Below are 24672 nucleotides of genomic sequence, written 5' to 3'. Positions count from 1 at the left end.
GCTAAGGGTAATAAAGAGCGCTCGGATTGATCGGGTGGAAATCATGGCTGAGATGAACCAGAAGTTTGTACTTTTACACATCAACGACAAAAAAGATGCAGAATTGATCATGATGAGCGAGAGACAACTCCTGGAAGCGGGATACCAAGTATACGAAGTAGACAACACCTTAAAGGGAAATGACGACGCAAAAACAAAAGAATCCAAAGTACAAAGAACAAACGAGAAAGAGCTAGTGACATTCAAAAGAACAGAAAAAAACGCAATAAGGGAATACGCGTCTGATGGCAAGCTCAAAGACACAGAAATAGAGACTGAAGCAGTAGGTCTTCCCGATGACATAAAGACGAAGAAAATCAAAATAACAGTGGACAATCGCGGAAAGTTAGGTACAGGGTACTATAAATCTCCGGAAGTAAATGCTGATGAAGATGAAGGAAAAAAGTGGTCTTGGTTGGCAAAATCATTGAACCCAACAATGAAGAGCTAATGCTATGACAAGATAGGGACACTGACGCTAGCCTCGTGGAACACCAGAGGATTTTCACATCTCCTAGGATCTCCACCGGAAACAATACAAAAGGCAGACTTGATATGTTTGCAAGAGACATGGGTATCCAAACTACCATGTGTGGACGGCTACGAAGTAGCAATAAACCCAGCTATAAAACAAAAAAAAGGACGGCCTCTGGCAGGACAATTGACTTTAATCAAAAGAACATGTGGACTAAGAATAAAATCCGCCCGTAACTTGTCACCTTTCCTTCAGGAGGTATGTGTAGAACAATCAGAACTCACAGAGAAGCTGACGAACCGATTACATATACTAAACATATATTGGAATACAACATCAAAGTTTAACCAAAAGCTGGAAGATGATATCATTGAAGCCATAGACAAAATTAAAATAGAAGATTCAAAGGCAATAATTATCCTATGTGGAGATTTCAACAGGAAATGTATTGATCTAAACCAACAAAAAACAACGAAGATCGACGGGATGAGATTTAAAAACGACTGTTGGCTAGAACAGATGACAAATAGAAATTTATTAATGCTTAATGGAGCAACAAGAGGGGACATTCCAGCAAACCCGACCTGGGAAAGAGGTACGCAGCAATCTATTATAGATTATATCTTTGTCTCGGAGAACATACTACATGAAATAGTTTCCTTCACAGTCACTAAAAACATCCAAAGCGATCATAATATCACATCAGTGGAATGGAAATGGAGAAAAGCAGAAAAAAAGGAACAATGGAGATGCGACATCGCAGTGGAACCCGGACACAACAGACTAAGGATAAACAAATCGAATATCAAGGAGATATCCGAAAAAATACAAAAATCCCAGGAGCAAGGCCTGACTGAGGCAACTGAATATCAGCACTTACTAGAAATTTATAAATCCAAAAAAACGAAGGCTCTAAAGAACCAAAATTTTTATAAACATAAGTATGACCCGGAAGTGGCTAAAAAAAAGAGGGAACTGAGGAAAGCATTAAGATCGATTAATGCCACCAAAGGAGTAGAAAATCAAACCCAGTCCAAAAAAGTGAGAAACCAGTACAACAACTGGCACAAGTTACATAGAGCTAAGATGGAGAAAAACGACGCAGAGACAATATTGAAAGTGTTGAACCAGAGAAATTCCAGGGGTTTTTGGACCTTAATAAATGAATCATCTAACTCAGAAAAAGCGATTATAACAAATATGGTAACGGAAACAGACTGGGAGTGTCACTACAAAAGCCTGTTTAAAAGAAGGGAAGGTCCAAGTACAGCGGAGATCCACGCAAAAATTCCATGGGACTTACAAATGGACAGAGAGGACATCCGAATCTCAATTGCAAATAGCAGTACATCTAGAGCCGCTGGACCGGATGGCCTCTCGAACGCCGATTTAAAAGAAAACATCGAGGAATGGTCGGAATTCTGTGAGATCCTGTTTAAAGCAATAATAAAAGAAGGAAGGATCCCTGCGACCTGGAAACTAGGAATCATTGTTCCGATATTTAAGAAAGGCTTACGGTCGGAGCCAGCAAATTACCGCCCCATCGCCCTCCTCGATGTCATAGGCAAAGTGTTTGCAACTCAGCTCCTCAAACAACTCACACTGTGGATAAATCAAGGAAAAATCTACGATGACAGGCAGTCCGGGTTTGTAAAGGGAGTGGGCTGCAGCACAAACCTGCTAATATTAAACCTACTAAAAATAGATGCCATTCGATCGGGACAGAAAATCTATCTGGCATTTATTGATATGGCAAACGCGTTTGATGGAGTGAACAGAGAAATCCTGTGGTGTAATTCAAAGAAGAGAGTCTGCAACGAGAGTCTGATAGCAGCCATTAAAGAACTTTACTCTGACACTTACATTCAAATAAGGCTAGACAAAGAAGGAAACCTGTCAAAGCCAATTCCTACAGAAAGAGGAGTGAAACAGGGCTGCCCATTAGGGGCCACCCTGTTTAACTTCTACATCTCGGAAGTAGGGAAAGCACTGTCAAACGTGATTTCATTTCCACCAACCATCAATGGATGCCAACTACATCACATCTTATACGCAGATGATATGGTAATTTTGGACCGAACACCAGTCGGCCTACAGAGGAAATTGTCTGCACTGAAGATCTATTCAGAAAAACTCGGGCTAGAGATAAACGCAGCCAAGTCAGAAATCCTAGTCCTAGAGAACAAAAGAGGAAGAAAATCTAACAAGTATAGATCGAGTTGGTTCGTGGGATCAAAGAAGCTAGAGAAAGTGCATTTTACAAAATATTTGGGCACAATAATCAACTCAAGCATAAATGACGAACCAATGGTAAAAAAAATTCTAAATAGCTGCAAACAATTAACCTCACAAGGGATCGTAATGCAGAAGAAATTCGGGAAATTCACGTTGAGCCAGTGAGAAAATTCTACCAAAATAAAATCACACCGATCCTGATCTATGGGGCAGTGAACATGTTTGGCTGTAACCACAAAATATGGTCTAGGTGTGAAGGTTTCTTCTGGAAAAAAGTTCTCCAAATACCACAAAGCACACCGACTGCGTGTGTTCTATATGAAGTAGGCATGTCCACACTGAACGCAAGGATCACATGGAATAAGCTATTGCTCTTTAGGAAAATGCACGACGAAGCAAACCTACCACCGTTCAAAATCCTAATGGGAAACAAAACAGGCGGAAAAACGTCGGCCCTAAGAGACTGGAAACAGCAATGTGGAGAAATCCTCAAACAGCTAGGGACGGACGAGTCAACGCTATGGAATAATCCAGATTCTGTAAAAAGAAAATTGCTGGATCTCGATTGGATTACAATTGGGGAAAGAAGAGATCGCCAAAAGGCTATGATAAATCAACCATAAGAAGCAAAGAAGCGAAATACGCTTCAGAAATATCTGGCATTAGCTCTGTGCAAACATCTAAGAAAGTATTATTTGATGTTTCGTTTAAACATCCTAGAGACAAAAGAAATCCTGAGAATTAGGCGTTTGATATCAAGAGAAAATACTCTATGTCGATTCTGTGGGGAGAAAGATGAAAATTTAAAACACCTCATTATAAGCTGCACAGAACTAAACGACCAGCGTGTCAGTTGCATGGGAAAAATGAGGATAGAGTACCAGACGCTATCTGAAGAAGAATGGTGGAGACAACTACACTTGACTGAAAGCAAGCCACTGTTGATCGCAGTAATGCGATTCTTAGAGATTCTGCAGAAGCACCTAAAAATGAATCCGGTGGTCGCCTAAAACCACAGCCCGTATAGGCTGTGGTAAAGAGCCCAACCTATCCGAAAAGACTGGAAAAAGACAGAATATCCGTTGATGCAAAGGTAGACGAATTAGGGATAGAAAAAGTCAAGAGAAGAAGTCCAGCAAGGTGTTTCAACAAAAAATAGTTAAGGACTATGATGGAATGTTGATCTTACACTAAAGATAAAGTTTTTCAAAAGTTTGTATAAACTAAATGAAAATAAAAATAAATAAATAAATAAATTATGTTTACTTTAGAGGGAGGAACATTATCTGGGTGTACTTGCCTGGAAAATGTGAAAGGTGTATAACTTACGCTGGAACAGTTTGCGACTCTTTCGCAAGAGTAACCTGCTGCTATGTTCCACTGGTTTTCCTAGATCCAACTTCCAACTGTTTACAACAACATCAGTTTTATTATTTCAGCCTTTGCATATAATATAAATTTCATACAAATATGTCATCAATCTATCAGGAAATCTTTAGCGTGACATCACTTTACCACCCGAGCAAGTACCACATGCACACATAGAACTCTCACAACACATTCCATCCAGCTAATTGAGATCTGTAAGCGCAGAATAACTACAGGACGATTTTCAATCTTACAAAGTCGCCAACCAGAGAATAAAGAATCAAATTCAACCATGTATTTCTTCAAAACTTGTCAAAAAGACACAATGGATTGCTAATTGTATCCAGAGCACAGAACTGAGCCTTTGCTCCTGGGCACACAGAGAGTCCTGTTGGAGGCTAAAGACTGAGGGGAGCCAGCAGTCCAGTTTCTTTCTTTATTATTATGTGTTACTTGACATTGCCTTTAAACCAACTGCTCTTTCAAAACTACCAATAACACAGGAGTCAAACTGGAGTGGCAAGCATCCTTTCCAAATGATGGGAAATAGAACAGCTGAAACGGGAATTTGTCTTCACCACAAATGATCTGGGTTGCATTTTCTCACAGATTCCCCTCATGGCGCTGCACCTGTATGAGGATCTCAGCAGATGCCACAGGGGGCCACCAGCAGGAAATCAAATTTTGTCAATGAGAATTTACTTTGGATATTAAACTGTGCATGGGGCAATCACTAGTTGAATCATGCGTACAATCATGCTTTTGGTGAGAATGAAGCATAACATGTGCTCCATGTTAACAGAAAAAAATGTTTTGTCTGGCCAATGATGCTTGGCTACCCCACAACCCAGTTGGAGGCATTGAGAGAGGGGGTGGTTGAAGGCCATTCCAGTAAGGAAAATCTGGAAATGCCTCAATAAGGTAAGGGAGTTTTAAAAGAAGAATGGCCAAAATCTAGCACCCACCTTAATCACCGCCTGCCAGCATCCGCTATTTCCTTCACCTGTAAAATCATGACTGGATTACAAAACTGTATCGAAAGGACCCCCAAAAAGAAGATGATCCAAAGGCCAGTCTCTTAACCCCCTATTCTATTTACCTCTACCTTTCACCCTAAAATGGACATCATTCATTTTTTTGACATAGTATTCTTCAATTGTGCGGACAGCACCCAGATCCTTGAAGATTTAAACCAGGCCGATGACTCCCATTCCACAAAAGTTAGAGCCTTTTTTACCACGATCAATCATGTTTGACGTCGATCAAACACTGGATGGATATTAAATATCTTAAAATGAATCTAGATAAAATGGTGACCATGGTTGCAATGAAGAGTCCTCGTCATTGGAACCCATCTGTCTGGCCGAATACATTCGGACAATGCCCAAAGCCGAAGCGGGAAGTTAAACATTTGGGCATTATCTTTTATCATAAACTATCCTTAAAAAATCAAGTCACTGCAGTCCCTAAAATAAGTTTTCTTCCGTATCAGGAAAATTAAACATCTATGGTCATTTCTATCCTTTACACAACAGTTAACAGTCATTAATTCATTTGTCACCTCATGCAAGGACTTTGATAATAGTATTTATTTAGGTTTTCCAAACTCTCTAATTTCAAGACTACAAAGGATCCAAAACACTCCAGTTATATCTTTTGCCAAACTAAGAAAACAGGATCACATTACTCCAGCCTTATGTACTCTTTACTGCCTACTGATTATTTTTTTTTACCATCTTGTATATTATGTGCCCGGTTTTTAAAAGCCTACAACAGCCAAACACCTCTCGCTTCTCGAACAAACTCAAGCCCTATCTTCCAAATCGCTTGCTAAGATCGAGCCAGGGAAGATTGATAACTGTATCATCCTATTGGAAAGAAATGCAGGGCTCACGTTCATTTACAGTACAGGCAGCCAGACAATGGAACTCCCTCCCATCATCACTACGCAGAAAGTCTAACCTACTGACCTTTAGGAAGCATTTGAAAATGTTTCCTTTTAATCTTACTTAATGTCTCTGCTTTAAGAACAGACTCACAATATTCCAACCTAACTATAGCACTTAATCAAACCCTACCCCTTAAGATAACAGAATAAAAGATATGTGGGTGAGAGTTATGTGGTCAGATGTGAATTTCGAAAAAAAAAAAAAGCCCTGTTATGCTCACACCAGAATAAATGCAACCCGCTAGGGAAGAAGGCCAAAGATGCACTTACAAAGATAACAAGTGTTTATATCCACAACACAGAAAAAACACCAGCAAAGGACTCTGCTGTACGAGAACGTTCTGCCCCCTGGGAGCATGTGCAGCACCTCATAACTACAAACAGTGTCACTCGTGACATCATACTATGTGATACAATACTAACATCTCATTTGGATGGGCACTACACATATAGGGTCTACTCCATATGGGATGCCAGGCCATTGATCCATCTTCATCTGTCCATCTCTATCCACGTGGGTGCTGCTGGGCTTGTCATCCATGGTGAGGCTGGTCTAACACTAAATGGCTACTCTGTTGTGCACTGTTGCCTTATCATTGTTACAGACACCTAGTACACATATCGATGGGCTGCAGGAAAGCTGAGGTCGCACTAACGTGCATGCTTTACTCATTCCTAGGCAGCTCAGCAACTCCCAAGGTCCTCCATCTTAGTTTTGGGCTATCATTTAGTTGTTACTCTGCACCTCATGGCACAAATCAATTGACCCATTTCTGAAGGCACAATAGCCTTGCCTTCTGATCTTAGTGATCGATCGAGGGGTGTAAATGTTTTACGGTCGGTGGTCTGGGTTTGGGTGATGCTGTGGCACGTGAGGGTCTCAGGATGAAAGCATGCATGCAAAGCTGTATTTCTCATGTTGGGATCGTTGGGTGCAGGAGGCCTTGCTATCTGTCTCACGGGATGATACTGCCAAGAGGCACGCTGCTCCCTTCTCATGACCTTGCCGGGTGCATTCTTCCCTGTGTGCAAGGGCCTGTAATTCTTTGGAACAATGGAAGAGTTCATGGGCAATGTGGGGCCTGGCCGGGTCATCGCGTTGTTCGCACTAATACAAGGGTGCTGATAGTCGAGCACCCAATATTATCTGCCACGCAGTGGCCTACTTTCAAGGTTGACTGCCATTTGTCTAAGATGGCGCTCTTCTATAGCTCCTAATACATGCATTACAGTGATTATTCGCCCCATTCATGTGTACCCTCCTCCCCCCTGCTACCAGAATTTGTCTTCTAACGTTTGTGCCTTATTCGGTATTGCTAAGGGGGGTGGGAAGACCCTGTCTCCTCCCCAACAATTTTCTAAAGCCACAACCAGTTGCTGACAGCTGCAGGACCTTAGGAAAAAAAGAGGTGCATTTAGAGTGGTGCGGGTGTTGTGTTTATTTGTAAAACCAGTTATTAAAAAAGGACATTATTTAGATGTACAAAAATTGTAAACTGTTTTCAAATTGCACATATTCATTTCTAATGGTCACTTCCAGTATATATTTTCATCACAATAAGAACCCTACACATATCTTACAGAGCAAAGCATGTTATCAAAATCTAGAATAATCTAATTAATTATTTTCTGATCGAAGATTATCATTTCAAGATGGAAAGTCTGGCACCCTCCTAGTAGACTCTTTGAAAATACCTACATGGGAAAAGGGATAGACAAATAACACCACTAAGAGTTCCAGCCTACTTTGCATAAAAACATAGAGCATTTTTGGAACGTAAGAATGACCACAGATATGACCACAGATTTTTATATTTCATGAACAAGCCTGTGATTAAAAGGGTTCCATGCTTGAATCACTAAGTACATAATGCACACTGGTGGTAGTCATTCCATTTTTCCCAACACTCACTCTAACATTAAAAGGTTTGTAACTTTGAAACATACAATCTGAGTCAGACAGGTTTTGGTTGTAAGGATAAAATGGCTGTGACATCAGTTATTCCATCAGCTTGTTTCTGGGATATTCATATATTTAAATATAATATATAAAGGACCTCCTGCCCAGACTCTGACACACCCATTAGTAAATGTTAGGCCAGAGTATCTTGGTATACTGCGGACCAGACCTGGCACCAAGATGCCAGTGCAAAGGCAGAAAAAAAGACCAGCAAGAAAAGTGAACTCAGTCGCAATGGAGGATGAACGGGCATGCAAACTCTAAAATCAACAAGAGGAATTGACAGGCGACAGGACCTTAACCAAGTGAGAAGAAATGGTACATGCTCTGCAAGGGCACCTACCGAGGACCACGTACCTAAGAATGGCACTCGTTTTGCAAAAAACCTTACAACCGGCGAAGGAAATGTTATCCTACAAGCTGAGCAGAGAAGGTGGGGAGATCCATTTTCACTCCAGACTCAGAGGACGAAGAAGGAGAAACTGCCAGGGTGGGAGCCAAGGGACATGGTGGGGGAGGGGCCATGGAGGGCTAGGATCATATGTGGAGACTTGGCAGTAAAAAGATAACCCTGGCCAGCTATCTGAGGTCGAAAGTGCCACAGGACACAGTTTATGTGGATGACCTGGACTTTCTCAGTGTGTGCAAAGTTATTTTTCCCAGAGAGACATTAGAAGTGCTACGCTTTGGCCTACTGACGACTAACACAGAGGAAAAGCTTAGTGAATTGAGGCTTCGAGAAGGTCCCAACCTTACACCAATGGCCAACCAAGGGGATTCGCACAAGGAAGCAAAGCGGATGGGGAAGGGGTTTGACTGCATAAATGCATCACTAGGAGTAATGAAAAAGCGAAAGAAAGTAAATCATCTGCGTACCTCGGGTTCTTTTGGCTGGCTGGCTGGCTCTCTTCAGGGCGGGCGGGCTACAGGATGGAATGGGGGATTACAGCCCAGAAGAGCAGATTGGACTACTGGGAAAAAGTGGAATGGAAGAAAACAGCAACCCCGAAATAGGCTACTTTCAGATTGATCAATTCTATCTGATAACTTAAATAGGGCAACTGCAACTTCCATCAAGGCGGTTTCCCATGAGCAGTATTCTACAATGGTGTAGATCTCTGAAGCCACCTCTTCATCGTGCCTCTTTTTTGGTGGATTAACGGGTATAACAATCAATTAGCCCCAGAAAGCAAGGATCAGCAGTAGCAGTATATGCCCCCAAACCTCACGGCCTCACCATATCAACACACTCCTAGCTACTACTGCGGTGACATGTCCAAAAAGGGGAGCGGTGTATAGGAAATAATGAAATGGGAGAGAGGTATGTTTTTTTTTTAAATTGACACAAGTCACCATGCCCTTACTATTCCAGTTATATAGTTTGCAAGAGCTAGTGTTGCAGTATTGACTTTTCAGACTCCCCGGGGGTTGAAGCTTGGCCACTTAGCAATAGAGTCTTACAGGCAGATTCCACACATCTCTTCTCTTAGCCCCATCACCATTTTGATCAAATGATATATCACATACATTGAATATCAGACTGACCATGATTTTACAGAAACACACAATTGTGATTAGCATATCGTCATCCCAATAGGGCTTAACAGATATGAGAGGATGGCATTAGGTGAACAAAGAGACTACCTCAGCGGTGATCATTCTCACTAAATTAATGTACATGGCACAGTGGCTTGACAACCACATGACTGTTGAAATGGAGGGTGGGGACAGGGATGTTCCTTCAAAGTAAGAAACGAAGATTGCCTTGGCTTCCTTCTTGTGACCACCCACGCACATATGTTTTAGTGCAGGAGATATCATAGGATTACTCTTTGATGCTGTGTGGAAAGGTAAAGGCACACAGTTTGCAAACCAAACATAGTAAAGGCCTAGATCTAGGAAACACTGCAAAGGCTCACATCTAGCAAATGTGGTAAAGACTGAAAGCTAGCAAGTACAGGAAAGAACCAGTGATATCAACCATACTAAACCCCCGACATCCAGCACATTCAGTAGAGTAGCAGAGCGGACACAGTCCAGATCTTGCAAATACAATAAATGCCACACATGCGACTCATACGTGGTTGGTCGGTACACAGTAAAAGTGCTGGTAACAACCTTTACCGGCACTTTTACCGCAAACTACAAGTTTGCCAGTAGTGATGGAGGATTCACCTCCAGCTGAGAGCTGAGGAAAATATGACACCCTACCAGCAAATAACTGCCAGTATTACATGCACAGTAACTCCGGTGCTGGTAATACCGGTGCCGGTAATAGCGGGAAATCAGCCCATGGAGTCAGACTCCATGGAATGGGGATTTACCACCCTTATCAGAACTTGTAATATGCCAGTAACATCAATTCCATTTGCCGGTATCCTGTTGTTAATACCACAAGGATACCGCAAACTCATAATGAGGCCTCAGTTTTAGGCTTGAAGAATTAAAGGAAACACAAAAAATGCACATTGGGCCTCATTACGAGGTTGCCTGTCTGGAAACAATGGTACCAGTAAGCTTGACGTTGTTTCTGGACTGGCAAACTACGAGTTCTGCGAGCGGGTGCCTTTCAGCCCGCCAGGTCTGACCTGGCGGGTGGACCGGCACCCACTCGCAGACCTTGACGGAAGGACCGGGCAGAAAAAAAATGACTCTGGCGGCAGCCGTGCCGTTTTTACCATCACGGCTACTGCCGGACTCATGATGAGGCCCAATGTACTTTAACTATGTAGACCTATGTAGGGTCACTGTGCATTTTGATGTTATGTTTTGTTATGCTGCTTTGAATTTGTAAAGTGTGTCCTCGTATCACAGAGTGGCAATTCAGTAGTCCACTACTGCACCTAGCTGGGTTACCGGTAGACCATAGATGGAAACATGACATGAATAGCAATCACAATGACACAGTAATGACAACAGTAATGTACGGTCCAAAGCTGTGTGTGCAACTGTGGTGCATTGTCTGAGTGTGCATCTGTGGTTGTGCCGGCTGTGTGGGAGTAGTTAGGCAATTCTGTCCAAAAGGTGCAAGAAGTATTAAGGTGCCAGTGTGCTTGGCATCTGGACAATTGTTTGTCAGCTGTGGGCTCTCAGCTTCTAGTAAATGAATTGCAAATGATAACAGGGAAGTGGAATCAGGCTTACCCTGCCCTGGATCCTCTTGCGGGTCCCATCAATGTGCAGTTTGGAGGCAAGGCCTTGGTTTGCAGAAAGGCCTGGTGGGTGGGGAGATCGGGCCAGAGCAAAGAGGATGGTTTGGCTGTTGGCAGGATCATAGTCAGATTGTGTTTGCTAGGGAATATCCAGAAAGTCTTGTTCTTTCTTCCAGTGCTGCGGCCCTGCTTCTTTATTGGTGGACTGAGCACAAACATCAGATTCTGAAGGGACTCATCCGGGCAGAAATTTAATGGCAGAGTGGCTCCTGCCAAATGCATTTTAACAGCAGCAGAGGACCTTTTTTGCAGAGTTTATATTCTGCTTATAAAGGTGCTAATGGAGTCATGCCCGCCCTTTTCAGCCAGGTTCTATACAGGCCAAGCTAATTTAACTGCTCCAGGAGCCAGTCTCGGAAAAGGGGTTGGCAGGACACACATGTATGGCCGCAAAGACCCATGCTTAAACAAAAAAGGGACTTGAGAATGTCCCTTCTGATGTTTAAGGGTCCAGAAGCAGCCTAAAATGCCATGTAAGTCTGCTTCTGGACCCTTTCAGAGAAAGGAGTTGGGCACAAAGCGCAAGTCTTGTGTGGGTACATAGGCCTATGATTAAGCAGATAAGGACGTGGCGATGTCACTTCTGAAATGCAAGGAGCCACTAAAATGCCCTATTCGGCTGCTTTCGAAACCCCTTCAGATAGAGGTTCAGTCAGTGAGGTTAAAGCAAGTGAACCTTAGTGCAGCTAAATTATTTGCATTGGACGCCCTGAAGCACGGAATGTCCTGTTCCATAACTGGGATATCTTTATTTTATTTATTTATTGAACATGTGTATGGCGCCTATACAGCAGAAAGTGTTTCCAAAGGCCAAAAGACAAAAGGGGGGGGGGGGGGTGGAGGGGACATAGGAGAAAAACAACGATAACTGTCCTACTAGGCCTTGTGACATTCAAATCGTGCAAGTGCAGTGTCAAGAAGTGCAGGGGGGAGTGGGCAGGTCAGGGAAGGGATGGGAAGGGGGAGTGGGGAGAGGAAGAAGTGCTGGTAGGGGCGGGGGGGCTGGGAAAGTACCAGGGGGGTGCCCAATAGGGAAAGTGCCAGGGAAGCTAGGGTAAGGTAATAGTGAGAGGGGATGGGGAGGACCAGCCTCAGAAGGCTAATCAGGAAACAGTGCCCGGGGGCAGGTGCTGGTAGGGGACTGGACAAAGGAGGGCCTGAACCCAGGGAGACTCATAAGGGACACATGCTTCCAGTCGTAGCAGCGGAGGAGACTAGAAGGGGAGGGGGAAAGGGAAGGAGGAGGAGAAAAGGAAGTTCTTGAGTAGCTTCCGAATTTAAGGAGATCCGGCTCAAGATGGAGAGGGGCAGGGAGGCCATTCCAGAGGGAAGCTCCAGGCGAAGAGAGAGAGCTACCGCCCCCGCTCGCTGCTTGGAGAGACACCTGACCTACAGAGAGTTGGAGCTAGAGAACGGAAGGACTCTAGCAGGGAGGTATCTGGGTGACCATTGCGACATTTTCAAAGGAGGGTGAGCTACTGTTTCTAGCTTCTCATCTGCCTGCTGGGCTGTGTGCATGCTCTACTGTTCTGCTAAGACATTTTCTGGTTTGCGGCATTCTCCCCTGGCACTACACATGAAACTGCATGAAGTTATGTTCTGTCCTTTCAGGTCACAATGACACAATATTGCTTAGATGCAAGTGCGATTTAAAAGACTCAGCAACAAAGCTTTCAAAGTATCATTTTGATTCATAAATGAAATCTGACCAGTAGCTTCCTTTTTTTGTTGCCATACTGTCATGTATCATTGTGTGAGAAATTATGTCTTTGGCCCTCATTACGGGTCCGGCGGTAACCGTACCGGTAAAACCAGCAGGTAGCCGCCAGACCCGTAATGATTTACCGGCTACTGACTTGCCGGAAACACCAGGGCGCTAAAACCCTGGCGGTCCGGTAAGTCAGGCGCCGGTAAAATGTTGATACCCATAGAGTCCTGTTGGACTCTATGGGTGTGGGGACCACGGAAGCACCGGCACCGTTCGGCACTGTGAAAGTCTGCGGGCGGGTGCTGTTCCGCCCACCAGGTCTGACTCTGGCGGGCAGAACGGCACCCACCCGCAGACTTGTAGTTTTCCCGTCCAGAAACAACGGTGCCGGTAAGCTTAGCGGCACCATTGTTTCTGGACCGGCAAACTTGTATCGAGGGCCATTGTGATTTCACAGAGTGCTATATTCGCCTTATTCAGGCAGCTTGCCATCATCATCTGCATCATAGGTTGCATATTATTAAATAGAACGAGGAAATAGCAAGGCTTTTATCTTTCCTGAGAATGTTAGAAGTCAGTAGCTTCCAATGGTAGGCTACAGATACGAGAGGGACCGTTCACATGTGGGTTTCCTTTTGATAATAGGAATATGAGAAGGAATGTTCCAGAAGAATACAATAGACATTTCACAGCTATAAACAGAGGACCATGAACGGCTCTCTATACAACCAAAAAACTCTATGGGTGAAAGATGTAGGGCCTGATTCACAGAAGCACTTTATAATGATGCAATCCCATTAAAAAATGCTCTGTGAATCAGACCCTTAGAATTAATCTGAACCACTGGCATTGCTCTGGGCAACCTTCCCTGCGCCATTGCAGAAGGGGGCCAGCTTTATGCAAATCAGTATTGACGCTGCCAACTAGGGGAGCAGGCCATGCCGAGCTGCGAGCCCAGATCCCCTCTGTATGAAAACACAAGCAGCACACATGGAAACACAAGCAATCTAGCCGTACGGGCTGGACTGTCCTTTTGGGAGTGAGGAAAAGCCGGATTTGCATGTGTGTTTTCCCTTCTGTAATGGCATGGCAGGATGAACAAAAAGGTGGTCTGGAATGTTGCCCAGAGAAATATTAGAGCAGGGGTCTCCAACCTTTACGTTAGCAAGAGCTAGACATATTGGAGCAGGGGCCTCCAACCTTTAAGCTAGCAAGAGCTTCTTATAGTTAAAGACCAAGTAGGCCAAGTGGAGGATTCTACTGGGGAAAGGTACTGAGGTGGTGATGTTCACTAGCATGGGATCTTGTACCCAGTTTTTTTAGGCAGTCTATTTACGCTTTATACAGAAAAGAAAAAACATATGCATTCACCATTATCTGAATTATTAAACTGGAGGGGCGTAAATGTTTGCGCTCAATATGCGGGAGCAACCAAGCGCAGTGAGGGAGCACGATCCAAACAATAGGGGTTGCGGGGGTCTCAACCCGAAAAATTATTTTAAATAATGGAATCAAATAGTGCATTTTAAAGCACTTTCTGTAAAAAAGTGGGTAGGAAGCCAGACCGTTTGCAATCGGTTTTATATGTTATGAAAAAAAAATGTTATGCTGGCTGTGCCCATGCTGGCTACCCGCGGGATAAGGGCGCAGGATGTTGAGCTCCCTCGGGGGCTCCTTCTTCATTTTCCTGCCTGCCTGTTGAAGTGCTGACTTCACTTTTGCCAAACTCTCTGGAGTACAAAACTGACCCATATTTCGGTAGGTTCAACCCCGCGGGACAAGGGCGCGGGGTGTTGAGCTACCGCAGGGGTGGTAGGCGACCAAAGGGGCTGTTTGTTTGTCTGTGGTAACCCTCTGTACTTCAAAGGGTAAATGTTGCCGACTGCTGCTGATTTACCGGGACAAGGTGAAGAGTGTGATAGGGGGTTTACCTTGAACTGTCACTACTACCTCCGGCTGCTGTCCTGGTTATATTTCTTTTCCTCCACTTCACATCTGTACTGTCATGTCGACGGCAATGCTCGCCATGGAGGTTATCGCACCCCCCATCACCACTACGAAGCCCCATTGCATCGTGTAAAACTAAGAGGAAAGGTTTGATTGTAAAGCAAAGGCGGCAGGATACGCCCATCTTAGCCCCCGATCAAGGTGTGTCAAAGATGGAGACCTGCCGCATGATCACAGGCGATGCTTACAACTTAATTAATTAAATTAACCACGTTCTGGGAAGCGCTACGGTTGTGAAGGGGAGCGATACAAGTGAGACTATGACAGAGGGCAATTTTGTTAAGTGTGATGAAAGGCAAGATTATGTAGTGTCAATAACCAGTGTTCTGAAGGGTTGCTTAGCCTACTCTGTAGCTAGCCCCAGGAAAAGCGATGTGTTTTCACTGGACCTGATGAGCTGTGGGGTGTTACATTGCGATAGCGATATCCTAGGCGTTCTTGAACTACCCATTACATTTAACGGTGCAATTGACCCGCCCCTCGCATGCACATCAGCGTCCCTAAGGGGCTTCCAGAAGAACCCGATTAAGCCCCTGATGACTTGTACAATTGAACCTGCCAGTGCGGTATCTATAACATCCCCAAACACAAACCCAGAGGGAACTAAGGTTGCTATACTTTCAAATGGCATGCCCAGCTCTTTGGAAAGAGAATTTCAAGGGAAGAGGATGTCCTCACCCAGAACCAGCCTGCTAATACCAGCAATAAATGCTGTTTTTTATGCAGCTGATGAAAGGGGCTTGACAGCTGGGAAGGGGATCCCCCTGTGTGTAAACCTCCTCAAAGTAGGGTCCCCACTAGGAATATCATTTATTTCTGCCCCCTCTTGTCCCTGTTCCAACTCTCGAGGAACCAGCACAGGGCTGCCAATGTTCACTTGTCCTAATTGAACTGGCGGCCATGAAGAATCTCCTAATGCAGATCCTTGACAGCGATAGACATATAGGTGACAGACCCCGGGGGAATTTCACGTCAACACTGAGGCCAACACAAGGTGGCTTGAATCAACAGTGGAGCAGTCCAACCACATCCCAAATAAGGATGACACTCGGGTGGGCTGGCTCGGGGGAGGGGAACTATGGGGGGGTCAGCATTATTGACAGGGTGGTAAATCGGGATGTGGAGATAAAGAAGCAGAGCATAGGGAGGCCCCTGAATTGGTCTCTCACAGTGTTTCAAAGCCGCAAAATAATTTAGAACAAGCTATAGGGCATGGAACAATGAGAAAGCCTTGCACAGGGAGTGATACTCTTGCACAGAGTCTCCAAAGGCCCCAAGACCAGGCAGAAGCTAGAGACTCGCTCTCAAATAAATGTACCCATTACCTCAGAACAGTCTATGGAGGCCGTTCTATTATCAGAGAGGACATCGTAGGTTGTAAAAGACTGTCCCACATTGAGGGAAGCCCCCATGACACCATTCACATTGAACTAAGGGACCCAAGACTGGCCACTGGCTGAGTAGCTGAATTGTAATCAGTGCTTCCCCCTTCTGTAAGAATGCCAATGCTATAGGAATTACGTATCCCATGGGAACGAGGTCCCCACACCCACTGCTCTCAGCAGCTAATTTTGCCCCATTGGGGACAAAGACCTGAGGAAGTCACTAACGGATGTTGTAGTACTTGATAAATGTTATTTAAGTAGTACCTCAATCTCTTAGAGACAGTTAATCCCAGAACTGCCCTGGGGTGGCAAATATTGGTAGACACTTTTCTTGACACGGGGGGTTCAGCTGTTGTTTATTATTTGTATTACCTATATATGATTTATGTATTATGTTTATGATGTACGTGTCTGTACTATGATGGACCCATGGCCGGATAAAGTTAAACGAGCGACACAAACAAATATATGCCAGCATTATCATATAAGGACCCCCAGCCAGTAAAAAATGCGATGCCATTGAAAAAATATATCGAGATTTGTATACCAACATAGTCCAGTGTCCCACAGAATCACTTTTCTGTTTACTTTTACCATCGATGCTCAGTACAGAAATGCATTACACACTGCAAATATATGGCCAGACTCGAGAAACCAATATAAGCCAGTCTAGACATATATTAACACTCATCATGTTCGCTTTACCCTTGCAAAGCAAACATGATAAGTGTTATTATGTGGCATAACTGGCCTACATTGAATGCGGGTCCCCCTTCTGGCCACATACTAACACTTCTCAAGTTTGCTTTAGCCTTGACGCACAGGAAAGCATCCCCAGGCAGTGGAGCATGCATATCAGAACAGGAAACAGTATAATTCCATGAACATGCATATGACATATCATGCCAATTTCATCATCAGCCACTGCTGCGCCTGGTTCCCAACTGCTGCACATGATGCAATGATACTGAGGAATAGCATCCTGCCATGAGGACCAGGACATGCATTTAGCGCACATTCAGACTGCTAAAGGCAAGATTTCAGCACATCCACTGAACAGGTGGTGCACTCATGTAGAGCCCTGTGAAAGTTGAACAAATAATGCTGCACAACATATGCATATGAATGACAGAACATTCAAATGCCTCCAGTTGAGGACTATTCCACCCCTGGCTCTGATGACAAAGACATTGCAGGTTACAACAGGGCACCTGAGGACATACGTGAGAGGTGATAGAAGAACACATATTCTGCCTGGAACTCACTGAAAACTATTTTGATTCCACACATATGCACCTCCCACTCTATTGTGATGATCCACTGAATGGACATGCATCACTTCCATTGAATAAACACTGGAAACAGTGACTGGACTAAGCAGTGATTTTATCAATATGTAAACATGCACATCCCCAACACCATCTCCGTCCCCACACCCTCATCCCCAACATCATCCCCCTCCCTTCACCCTTATCCCCAACATTGTAGCCCTCTGCACACTCTCATACACAATGCCATCCCACACCCCACATCCCAGTGGTCTCCAATCTGTCCCATGTAAGAGGCCACTACCTGTCCCTCTTACCCCCTCTTTGTGTGGGCATTGGAGTATGACTTGCGTGGCACTAGGGGCGCCTTGGTGGCATTCTAGCTACTTTTCCCTCTGTAGGGGTGTCTGAAACAGAATTAGCAGTCTCACTGCCAGGTAGACGCTGCATGGCCATGTTGATGGCCTTGGCCATGGTCTCAGGTGAGGGCAAGATTTGCTCAGCCAGCTGCCTCACCCTGTGACTGACTAGGGTGTTACTGGGACTAGATTCAGCAGCATGCTAGCACAGACGGTCCAGGGAAGTGGCCACCCACCTGGAGGCACCCAGAACCACATCACACATCACCTGAGTTGTCCCAAATGTTCCTGGTTGATCTGACGCTGGTCAATTTGGATATGGAGCTCCCAAATGGCATTCAATGGAGGTATGAAGAATCAACTTCCGGGGTACCTGTGGTCCATGGGTGAATGTCGATTTCTGGGCGCTTTGCAGCTTCAGTGACAGAGTTCAGGATGGTAGTCAGCTGCGGGTACCAGGCGGCAAGACGGTTCAGTGAGCAAAGTGGGACGAACGGCTGCAGGCTGGCCTACACAGCGGCTCAGGGTCAGAAATCGTTGTCTCAATGCTGGTTGGCTGTCCTGAAGCACTGATCTAGAAGTCTCTGATGTCTTTAAGTGACTGCAGCATAACAACAGTCTGCATTGTAGTCGGTTGCAGCTCGAGGAACTCGACTGACCCAAAAAAAAACCTTTAAAGTGGATGTCAGTAGATGCCTGTCGAAGCACTTTTCCCAGCTTCTTCAATGGGCTTGTGTCATCCTTGAAGGTAGACAGCCCTAAGCTGAGGAGTGTGTTGCAGGCAGCTACCTTGTGATTGGTTTCGTCTTTAGAGACCTGCTGGCACTTCCTACCTCGGAAGCTTGCTGCAGACCCTAGCAGGGCACGCTGTGTGCTAGCTGGCTACCAGTTTTGGAGCGGTTAGAGGGTCTTCTGGATTCAGCATCTCCCTCTGTGATCTGCAAGATGTTTAGGGGAAGGATCTTACTTCCGTCTTTACAAATCCTGGCCTGCCTTCACTGGTGGGAGATGTAAGGCAGACTGCACCTATAGCCAGGGTCCAATGATGAGTAGTTCTTGCTACTCCTTGCAAAGACTTCAGCTGATCTGCAAAAGAGAGGCGCAGCCTGCTTTTAAAGCCAAATAGCCCAGAGTGATTGATGAAGGCAAGGCCTAGCTTAAAGAATCAACCCTGGGGTCCCCACCTACAATCTCCTGTATGCATGAGGTCATAACCAGAGTGCTTTGCAAAAGGAAAGGTTAAGGGGTGAAAACATGTGATACTAAATCCCACCCATCTTCCTGTCTGTTGCGGATCAAAGAGTCTCTTTGGTTAATGGATCTCTCTGTGGTTCCTGATTAAATCGGTAGGTCTCCCTTGAAGTTGAGTCGAGACAAAACACTCTGGCTCCTGCAAACTACAATCTCGTACCTTATGAATGGGGTCCCCCTGCTGGGTGGACTACTGTAAACCCGCAGTCTCAGACATGACAGTTTACTGTCATCCATACGGAGGGTAGGAGCTGGTTTCAAGTGGACCCATTTCCGAACAAAAGGTTGCTGGGATTTCCCGCCTCCTTTGTTACCCTCTGCAGCCCGGCCCCATGTGGGCCTGTTTGAAGTACCCTTTAATTGGTATACTAATCACTGCCACCTGCTGCAGGGCCCAAAAAAAGTGCAGGGGGTGGATCCATGTAGCCTTTATTAGATAATCTGGCTGGCCATGGCAGGGGGAAGGTTTGGTACTTCCCCTTTTGAAGATGCATCGTGTACTACTGTCTGTCATATCCCAACTAAATAGGACAGGGCAGACTGTGCCTGTAGGCTGTGTCTACCCAAAGTACATGGGTCTATGTGTTTGTCATGCTGTGAGTATAGGAAAATGTGTGTGGATTAGCTCCACACTTTTTCCTAAGGTTGGTCTACCATAATTCCATTTAATTCAATTTTTTTTTAAAAGCTCAGGTGAGCGCCCACCCACCATGCAGATGGTAGAATTTCTCACAGGGGGGTCATGCACTGGCTGAGGAGATGGAAGGGGGGTGCCTTTACTCAATGTCAGAAATGCCCGGCTTGCCTGCTCCCAATCATCATGTCCCTGGGAATCTGTGACCTCAGGGTGGTCAAAATGGAGGGCACTGCGAGATGGCAAGGGAGGGGACTGCATGGATGTAATTCTGGGCTGCAGGGAGGAATCAGTGGTCATTTGCCTTATAGGAGAAGCTGCAGGACTCGAGGCAATGGTAGCTGACTCCAGTTGCACATGGGCAGCCGGTGCAGTGGGCTGGGCCTGTGCCTGCATCTTGTCAGCACTTGGGCGGATGGGTTGGTCCGCTGACTCCTCAGCAGTGGTAGGAGGTGCCACAGTCGTGGGAGGTCCACCAGCCTTCGTCAGCGGAGTAGGTGGTTCGATCGTGGCCGGTGTGCCAGCGCCCACAGTGTGATCTGGGGGGTTTTGCCCACACCATTGTCAGAGGTTATTCTAAACCTTCCAGCCATCACCTCTTTTGTTTTGCTTTAGTCACCCCAAGTGGGACGGTTATGCCCAGACGTGGGTCCAGTGACTGCTGGGCCTAGAGACCCAAGCAACCCCTCATTGATGAAGCCCAACGAGGGTGAAACATGTCTGGGGATTTTTGCGGTATTGTGCAGATGGGATGTGACCAAGCAGTTTGTGCTGGCCTGCCCCTTTTGGGGTGGCACGAATCCTGATTTGCATATGGTCTTTCCCCCTCTTTAATGGCTTGGCAGGTGAAGAACGATGGTCTGGAGGGTTGCTAAGAGCATGCCAGAGATTAAGATCAATTGTAAACCTTCCAGCCATCACCTCTTTTGTTTTGCTATAGTCACCCCAAGTGGGATGGGTATGACCAGGCGGGGGCCCGTGCCTGTTGGGCCAAGATACTTAAGCTACTTCCCACTGAGGCTGAAACGTGTCTGAGGATGCTTGTGGTCTCGTGCAGATGAGATGCGACCAAGCAGTTTGGGCTGGATTGCCCCTTTTGGGGTGGGAACAATCCTGATTTGCATATGGTCTTTCCCCTTTTGTAATGGCTTGGCAGATGAAGAACAATTATTTGGAGGGTTATCCAGAGCAATGCCAGAGGTCAGGATACATTCTAAAGCTTCCAGGCAGCACCTCTTTTGTTTTGCTATAGTCACCACGAGCGGCAAGGGTATGCCCACACGTGGGTCCCATGCCTGCTGGGACTAGAGACCCAAGTTACTCTTCACTGATGAGGCCTGACACTGACTCATGTCTGGGGATTCCTGTGGTATCATGCAGTTCAGACTGGACTGCCTCTTTTGGGGTAGGACCAAGCCTGTTTTGGATATGGTCTTTCTCCTTTTGCAACGACTTGGCAGGTGAAGAACGATGGTCTGGAGGGTTGCCAAGAGAAATGCCAGAGGTTAAGATTAACTCTAAACCTTCCAGTCATCACCTCTTTTGTTTTGCACGGTGTTGGCTGAAGCAGCGCCCTTGGAGGTGTTTTGTCGCCACTTCCCTTCCTGGGTTCAACAAGTCATGTGGCCTTCTTCCCACTTGCGGGGGCAGGTGTGCCTGAGGTACGGGCGTATTCCGTGGGTCCTATGTGTCTTTCATGCCTGTTAGGAGACATGAAAGTGTGCATCAATGCATTGATAGACTTCTGTAGGGTGTGCTGTCATGTACCGTTCAATGTAATATGGTGTCACAGGGTGCTAGGGCTCCATGGGGGCATACACGTGGTCGAAAGTATGGAGGTTTACTTCCTTCTGGGTTGTGTGTGCATATGGTCAGTCTGGAAGGTGTGCCTTACTTGAACCGTTGAGTCATGTACTTTACTGTCACACAGGGTCATGTACACCCATGTAGGACAGGACTAATGTTCCTTACGTAACCTTCTGGATTGTGACTTGAGGGGTGGCTTGTTAGATATGGTGGTGTGATTGCGACATTGGGTGGGAAAGAGTCTTCATGGGGGCCTTGCAGCTACTGGTCTGTTACACTGGTTGTTAATTTGTGTTGCACTGGCTGTTAATTTGAGACACACATCTAGTGGTGTTCGTTGATTGACATGCATTATGCGTGTGGCATCGGTTTGGCTGCTGTGTCTGTGCATGGGTGCTTGGAATTCTGTCAATAGGGGTTGGTGGTGATGTGACATGTGAATGTGTGACAGTCCTTGTTAATTGCTGTTTCATGGTAGTTGTATCCTACATCATGACCTCTTCATCTTACTTGGTGGGTGTTTCCAGGGGTTCACATCTTCAAAACCTCATGATGCAGAGGGAGGGGGCAGCTGTGTGCACAGTGAGAGAGGGAAATGAATCTCATATTTGTCCCAGCATTTCCTGAGGGACGGTAACTGATTGAGTTCTCTGAGTAAGAAAGACCCTATAGATATGAGATGATGTGACCTGCCTTTTTCTACGGATGTCTATTGGGGTGGCCAAGGGAACTATGACCAGGCATGTTCTGGTGGATTATGGCCCTGTGGTAGTATGGGAAGGTCACCTTTACTCGGCCATCGTAACTGGGAAGAAGACAGTCATCTGCCAATAAAACAGTGACTAGCCCTTAAGGCACCTTGCCAGGGGACCTGCAATGTCACACAGGGCAGTTACATCACTCTCCAAACTAGGCTCAAAAAGATATAGGCCCAAGATACACCAGAAGATTTCATAAGAACCCTGAAGCACTAAGAGCGCTTACAGCGAGTTCCGCTACTATAATAGCTCCACTGTGCACTAGCCGATGCGTATGCACATGTGATGACTTGCAGAGAAAATAAATACAAGATGGAGGACTAATTTTTTAACGCCACAGTCCTGCCACTACACTTATTATACACAACGTCACAGGCTACACCTGGTGGTGGAAGCAATTCCACTGAAACAAATCACAAAGCAGAACCAATAGGGATACACACATACAAAAACTAGCACCCAAACTGACCCAAGAATATTACAGACATGACACAGGAAGTGTGCAGTCCAGAAATCGTTATGGACAACATTTGGAGTGAAGTTGGGATTTTTGAAAAAAGGATGTGGAAGGAGTTGGGAGAGAGGAAGGAGAGAGAATAGAAGGTTGGGGTCAAGACAGGTAGAACAGGCATCTGGAGGAGCTAGAGAGAGATGTCAGGATGTGGTAGGAGGAGACATCAGGAGATTGTTTGCCGGTTGCACCTCTAAAAACATTAACAAGCTCACGATAGGACAGAACAATGCAATTAGAGCTGCCCTCAATATCCTGAAAAAAGACCATATATCCACAATCAGAAGAAACATTGGTTACCAGTACGGGAGCAATGTGTTTGTGTTAACTAAAACCTAACTTTGGACTCCAGGGCACCATGCTCTGCTATAAGACACAATGAAAAGCAGAGTCCTACAGGCTCACAGATTCGGGCCTGGCAAGAGAGGCAGTCTGACAGAGCAGAGAGTTTCAAATGCTGCTGAAAGATCTAAAAGCATCCATGCCACAATCCCTCCCTTGTCTAATTCTTGATGGATGTCACCCAAATCACCATGAAAATTACACAGCTCGCGTGACAGGGTGAAGTTGCTACAGCAGAAACCAGCCATGGACAAAGGCATTGTGCGACAGGCATCTGCCACCAGCGTTCACATCATATAATCTGGCACTAGAACTGACACCATCAATATAAACACTTCGCCTGGGCTAAATGTCCAAGTCATTGAGCCTCCTGTGCTCATGCAGCGCTTGCTTTACCTGTTGCTACAGTATTCAACTAACCCAGGCACCATCCTCTACAGTAGTGGTAGGCCCAATTGGGAACCTTTTCCATGGACAGAATAGATGCAAGCAAGGAACTACAGGGGTGAAGTGGCAGTCCACATATTAAAAAGACAAATATTGGGAACATGGGACTATTCTGAGATGGCAATAAGAAAGAGAAAGGAATGTGGTGAAATAGAGGAGGAGATGCTTTTCATAGATGTAAACATAGCATGCATTTGATGAAGACTAAGTCAATCGGCCTCCAAACTCGTTCCGACTCTGCCCTGGTGAATGGAGCAATTACCGGTCCATTCCAAGGTTGGCGGGACCGGTAATTCCCCATTCACCAGGGCCATTCCCATTACAGCCCCCATAGGGCTCAATGGGATTGGGGAAGGCACTAATAACGGTACCGCAAATTACAGTACCGTTATTAGTTCCAGAGTCTCTTTGCGGGTCCTCCCTTAACGCCTGGATTTTCAAGGCAAAGGGAACTCGTAGTAGGGCCGTATTCCAAGGTTGGCAGGACCGGTAATTCCCCATTCACCAGGGCTATTCCCCATTCCCATTTGAGCCCCCGTAGGGCTCAATGGGAATGAGGAAGGCACTAATAATGGTACCACAAATTGCGGTACTGTTATTAGCTCTAGAGTCCCTTTGCGGGTCCTCCCTTAACGCCTGGTTTTTCCAGGCAAAGGGAACTCGTAGTAGGGTGGTAAGGGATTACCGGCACCGGTGCCCTTACTGGTGCTGGTAATCCCTTACCGCTCACCTCGTAATGAGGCCCAATATGTTTACAAGAAAAGGTGATGGGAGCAGAGACTTAGAGGCTCCAACAGAGCTAGATCAGCCTGTAATTAAGGAGAATGCTGACATTTATGCAATATTTCAGCAATTTAAAAAGTAACACAGTAGTTGCATTTTGAGAAAGGGGGTACAGGGCCGGTAAGTCCTTCGCCAAACTGCAAGATGCCAAGGTGACCATGCGTAGAGCAATGCAT

Source organism: Ambystoma mexicanum, chromosome 2q (genome assembly GCF_040938575.1).
Source record: "Ambystoma mexicanum isolate Mex_15411 chromosome 2q, UKY_AmexF1_1, whole genome shotgun sequence".
NCBI classification, from domain to species: Eukaryota; Metazoa; Chordata; class Amphibia; order Caudata; family Ambystomatidae; genus Ambystoma; species Ambystoma mexicanum.
Note: the sequence above shows the minus strand (reverse complement) of the source record.